A 6,379-nucleotide genomic window follows, 5' to 3' on the forward strand; every position below is an offset into this window, starting at 1 on the left:
GACAATTTGGTATCAGAGCCACTCTACCGTGTGGTGCGAGTGTGCCGACGAGGACGTCGAGCCCCTAAGGGGGGGTGGATTGTAAGATCCCACATCGACCAACGGAGAGGGGGGGTGATGTGCCTTATATGTACATGCCCGCATCCATCTAGCACGAGGCCTTTTGGGAGCTCACTGGCTTCGGAGTCATGGGAACTCCGAAGTTAAGCGAGTTGGGGGCTAGAGCAATCCCAGGATGGGTGACCCACTGGGAAGTTGCTCGTGAGCTCCGAGAAACAAAACTGTGAGAGCAGAGATGGGGGCCCAAAGCAGACAATATCGTGCTACGGCGGAGCCAATCCCAGGATGTGACAACAAGTATGTACGAGGCCAGACCTAGCCTTATGCATCAGCAAGATGGGGAGATTTCAGTCAAATCCAGGAATGCACCATTGGATAGGTGGAAAGAAGATTCTAAGGTACTTATTGAGAACAAAGGCTTACATGTTGATTTACAGACGCACAGAGAATTTAGAACTTGTTGGTTATGTTGATGCGAATCTTGGAAAAGAAGAGGATGATTACATCTCTACTTCAGGTTTTCTTTTCAAGATGGCAGGTGCAGTTGTTGCTTGGAAGAGTGCTGAACAATCAGGTGTTTCAAGTTCAACTATGTTTTCAGAATACATAGCTTGCTATGAAGCCACTTCTAATGCAGTATGGCTAAGGAATTTTATCAAAGACATTAAGGTGGTGGACTCGATTTCAAGACAAGTGTAGATATACAATGACAACACTGCAGCTGTTTTTCACTGCATGAACAACAAGATGTCGTCTGGACTTCAGCACATTGACATAAAGTATTTAATAGTGAGGGAGAAGGTAGTAGACAAACTAGTCAGGTTTGATCATATCAGAACTCAAGATATGATTGCAGATCCGTTTACAAAGTTTCTATCTTTAGAAGCTTTTCTGAGACATGTTGAGAGCATGAGATTATTTTCTAGCTTTGATGCTGCAATCTAGTGGGAGTTTTTTCCCATTCTAATAGATTTCTAGTATGTTTAATTTTTGATGTTTTCTGGATTAAGCGATTTGCATTTAAGGATGTTAATTTGGTAGACAGTTTTATATCATTAGATAATTCCTACCATTTTGACTATTTAGTTGTTTAAACTTATTATGCATTTTGTGTATGCATGTGAGTTTATGGTCTCTTTGAGATACCATTGTTTCAATAACATTGCGGATTGACTCTTGCTAAGTTGTAAAGGGGTATGTGTACTAAAAAGCATAAAGATTCACATTACGGATCAGTACATGTTAAGGTTCGCGTTTGTAGGTGCTTCATGTGTTTTAAGATTGCATTATGTGATTATAGATGACATGTTTTTAATAAAGGAGAGCAGTGCTTGTCTATAGTTCATTTTGTCTAATTGCTTTTCACTGTAGCTTGAAGGCAAGGACTTAACTGTTTTAAACTCATGGCCAATAAAGATATCAAACTTTTGCAATACAGAAGCTTAGTTCTCTAGTGGTTGATCTAGTGGGAGACTGTTATATTCCTATTTAGATTGGTACACTACATAACTAAGTTATATCAGGTTTGCTAAGAGTTTAAATTAGGTTATACCTTGAGGCCCAAAACCTTGTGAAATAAGGAAAGTTTTGAAGCCAATTAAAGGGTACCTATTTATTTCCTTTTGTGTGAACCGTTGCTTGATGGGCTTAGAGTGTTAGTCAAGGCGGCCCTTGTTGATGAGTAGAGATGATTTGACCTAGCCCTATATAAGCTTAAGACCCTGCCCTCGCCAGACACGTTCTCTAACCCTAATCTCATCACAAAGAGAGAGTTGAAACAGTTTATGTGAGAGAGTAGAAGTCTTAAGCTGTTCGTGTCTTTTGCCAGAGTTGTTGCTACTATGATTGAATGAGTTCTGAGATCGTGCAAACAATGAAGATAGCGCCAGGTATGTCTTCTATGTATTTCAGGTTATGTGAAAGATCATGAACATATATATAGAGAAGTCTAACAAGTGAGAGATGGGCACTTGGAGAAGAGTGAAGAAAATAACCTGTGGAGAAGATAGCAGAGAAGAACCCTATAGGAGAATAAGATGAAAAGAGCGTATGATTTTTGACATAGAAAGCATGTTTTCTTTTTCCCTAGCCTTATAATTAAGCATGTATTAGGAGTTCTTAGATCTAGGTCCAAAACGATTAGCTATCATTGGGTCTAGTCCTCGTGCTTTTGGTTTTAGATGTAGGTCCTTTACCATTTATTACTTTTTTGTTGTGTCAATTTTACCCTTTAAGGTAAATAAGGAAAACACATTGAAAATATAAATTTAATGCATTATTTCCTTGAATTTGAATTTTGAATTTTTTTTCCTTGATAATATTCCTAATATATAGATAAAATACAATTTAATCAATAAAAAGTAAAGACTCACACACATATTATACCAATCGATCAGACAAGCACCCACATTAAATTATGTACCTGACATACAGGTAAATAATGTTAATACATACAGGTATATATGTACCTGCCTTACAGGTAAGTGTTTTTTTCTTGAGTTTTCTTAAGCAGTTTTTTCTGGAGATTCATATTTATATACATATGTACATGTCTTCCATGTAATTGTTTTTTTGTTTTTTTTTTCCAAAGAAATTTTGTATGGATTTTTATCTCAGTTGAGTTTAAAGATCCATACCAAGATATTATATGAGTTCAATTAGCTGGGCTAGAGGGTACAACTACCTAGACTAGAGGTAATTTATGGATTTAATTACCTGGATCAGAGGTAATTTATGGGTTTAATTACCTGCATACTGCATACGAGGTGTATGCATAGGTACCTTACCTATTGTTAAGGTATGAAGTTTTTATGAACTCTTATTACAAATTTTGATGTCGGTATACCTTGGGAAAATTTCAGAATTGAATAAATAGATTTGCAATTAAATTCAAATCAAATATGATAATTAATATCCTACAAATCAATAACTTTCCAGTTTTAGGAATTCATAATTTACCTTATTTATGTTTTAGGTGCATAACTGGAACAAAAAATAAAAAATAAAAAAAAGTAAATATCAATAAATTGAAATAGGCATGTAATACTATGTGGCACAAAAGTCAAAGGACTTGGATCAACAATAATTTCTGCGTGGATTGCACCCAAAATCTCCCCTCATAATTGGACTTATGCCAAATTTTCTACATGTATTATCTAAACCTAGGTGTGTGGGTGAGTTGTATTAGTTAGTCAGGTAAGGAGAGTATTAAAAGCCCAACTCGTTTAACATAGTCAGGTAATTAAATAATACAAGCTGGCACCAAACAACTAACATGAATTATTTACTCTTATCTAGAGTCTAATACGGTGTACCAAACATGCCCTAAAAGGCTAAAACCTCAAAAGAAATTTAGACAACTAAATACTTTTAGAATTTAAACAATACTAACTAGGGGTGGGCATTTGAACCGGAAAATCGGAAGACCGGACCGAACCAAATAGAAAAAACCGGAAAAGAAACCAGTTGATTAAAAAAGTCAACAAATTGACACCGAACCAGACCGGACCGATTTGAACCGATTTCGGTTTCGATTTTACATACTACAGAACCAAATCGGACCAGACCGGACCGGTTATATTAATTAATTAATTATTTATTTTAAAATATCTTATATTTAAGCCCGATTCGACTTAACCCAAATAAAAAGCCCAACTTTAAAATTCATGTACATTTTATTTTCAAAGCCCATTCCAATCCCACTTAAACTCTCTCTATTTTTTTCCCTTTCTTTTCTCTTCCCAAAGCTCTCTCTCTTCCCAAAGCTTTCTTTCTCTTCCCAAAGCGCCGCACTCTTCCTTCCCACTTCCCCTTTTCTTTTCTTTCCTCTATTCTTTCTTGGAAAATTCTACAGTGCACCTGGCGCACTGATGCGCCACTTATTATAGACCTTTGGATGAGTAATTGGGGCATGTGGGGTAATCCAAAGCGTTGATTGTTGGTTACCGGTTAAATTGGTTGCTGTAGGTAAAATAATAAAAAAAAATACAAAAATACTTGCTCTCTCATTCAGAGACATTTCAAGTCAACTTTGGGTTGGGTTTCTCATTTCTTTATCTTCGAGTTCTATTCCTTCTACAATAGCTCTTCTCCTCCTTCTGTGACGACGAGACGATGCCGGCGATCACATCTCCTCTCCTCTCAGGTAGGTCATGCTCCTTCTTCTCCTTTTTTTATTTCATTCTCCTTTCTAGGGCTTTGGGTCTGGGTATCTTCCTTGTTCTTGCTGCTTCATCGCTGGTTTTTCTTTGTTTTGTTTTTTTAGGTTTTCACAGTTATGATTTCTTTGTCTCACTCTCATCTGGATCTCCGTGGCTAGCTTTCTCTCAACCTCTCTATGGCAGGTAAGAACTCTAATTTTCTCCCTATCTTTCTAATTGTGTAATTTAGATGATTCGCATCAGAGCAGAAAGTATTTCAACTTTGAATTATGGTCTAGGCTTTCTAACAAAATGATTTATATGTCCTATTTTAATTTAGGGTTTAATGATTTGGTTATTGAATCGCAAGTCCTTATTATTATTATTATTATTTTTGGTAATATTTTGGATTTATATAGGAATTTGGTAATTTTTTGAAATTATAATTCTTTTTTTTTTCTCTTTCGAATTTTTCTCTCCCCTTTCTCCCTCTCAGAGATATCATTGCTACTTTCTTACTTTTTTTATTATTTGAATTTGAGGGTTGGAAGCTTGAGAGTTGTTCATTCTTGATAATGATATGAGACTTTAAATTGATGGCCTTGAGACTGCATATTGTTCAAACCAAAAGCATTGGGTTCTTGAAGGAAGATGCTAGACGATGGAGCATCCATTTCAACCTTGAAGAGATATTGTAGGTTTCTATTTTGTAAACTGTGTGTATTGTGTTTGATAACTTGGAATTTTATGTACTCTGTTTACTTGAGATCTCAATGTTAAAATAATGATCTAGAACTTGAGATAGGATTGAGACATTTATTGTCCTCCACGACAATGGAGCAAATTGGTGTCCATTACAACCCATGAGATCTATGACTTCTTATAATGTATTATTTTTGTGCTTCAGATAATTTAGTCTAAATTGTAGAGTAATATATTTAGTTTCTAATCTGAATTAGTTCTGATTTTTCAGTGAACAATTCAAATTTTGGTATGGATGTTGAAGACTATGTTGTTGGTGGGTGTTCTAACATTTCTTTAAATATGATTGCATACGAATGACGTTGCTGTGAAAAAAGTCAAAAAAGTAACATGTTGATGCAATGTTGTTTCGTGATCAACTGGAAATACACAAACATTTGATTCAGTCTAGTAGGCTTAGTTGCATAGATATTTGAAGAATTAAGTCAGCATGCTAGTAATTGCTATATGGCTGATTTTGTCTTGGTGACTTATGCTATCACCCAAAGTTGGAGGTCCTATCCTTGCTAGTTGTTTGGGAACATAGAGACGTGGAGATGAATCTGCACTTTGTGTTTCCCTTGTCCAATGGTTCCCGCGAGCCCTTTTTCATCATGAGTGTTTTGATTTGCTTTCTGGTTCGTTCAATGTATAGTAAAATATCGCTATATAATTTATTTCCTCTTATTTTTGTAGCGGGAGTAGCTATCTTCATTTTACTAATCTCATTTTATTCAACTCGTGAAGGTGAGGACTTCACTAGCAAGATACATATAATGCTACAATTTTTTTTGTGAAGTTATGCTGTGATTCCCTTTTTTGTTTTCTTCTCATTTGTATTTTTTCTTGAAACATTTGACAGTACAAGGAGTCACAGAGGCAGAATAATTCGACGATTCATATATTTTGTGGCTTATGAGTTGGCGGTGTGTGTTTTATTTGGTTATGAATTGGGTGAATAGTAGTTTGAGTGAGTGTCATGTCAAGGTGGTTGCATAAGAAATACACAAATTCTTGGGAAGAATACGATTTCTTGGATTGTTTATTAGGAGTAGGATGTGTTTAATTGTTGTCGACATTTTGTTTAGTTTTTCATATATGCGATTAGAATGGTTAAAAGCACAAAAATTATGTTGTTTTTACTTTTAGGTACTTAAATCATGGAAGATAAGAAAAATGAAATGACAGTGGTCATTTGGCAATTACCATTCAGACGATTGGCTTTCACAAATTAGAATGGCAATTACATAGTGCCTATTTGTCAATTGCCAACATGATGTGGCTGTGATGTAGCAATATAAAGGAATTTTGTATGAGCTTGGTGACGTAAGGCATGGGCTGAATTGAAGATGGGAGTGTAGTAGATTGTAGTTCAATTGTTTTGCTCTATTTCTACTGTTGTTATTTAGGCTTCAGATCTTGATTGTAGTTCAGTTTTT

At 35.6% G+C, this 6,379-nt stretch overlaps 1 long non-coding RNA gene across 2 annotated transcripts; it reads left to right on the plus strand.

Annotated features, from left to right (window-relative positions):
• Nucleotides 1–4,049: 4,049 nt before the first annotated feature.
• Nucleotides 4,050–6,068, plus strand: LOC148291095 (uncharacterized). 2 transcript variants are annotated; one of them, XR_015826225.1, is made up of 5 exons: nt 4,050–4,204; nt 4,325–4,403; nt 4,742–5,217; nt 5,637–5,687; nt 5,803–6,068. It is a non-coding gene; the product is annotated as an uncharacterized LOC148291095 (long non-coding RNA). The 2 variants fall into 2 exon arrangements; XR_015826226.1 differs by having other exon boundaries at nt 4,751–5,217.
• The last annotated feature ends 311 nt before the right edge of the window (nt 6,069–6,379 follow it).

The sequence above is a fragment of the Prunus avium genome, chromosome 8 (genome assembly GCF_965620075.1).
Source record: "Prunus avium chromosome 8, drPruAviu1.hap1.1, whole genome shotgun sequence".
Taxonomy (NCBI): domain Eukaryota; kingdom Viridiplantae; phylum Streptophyta; class Magnoliopsida; order Rosales; family Rosaceae; genus Prunus; species Prunus avium.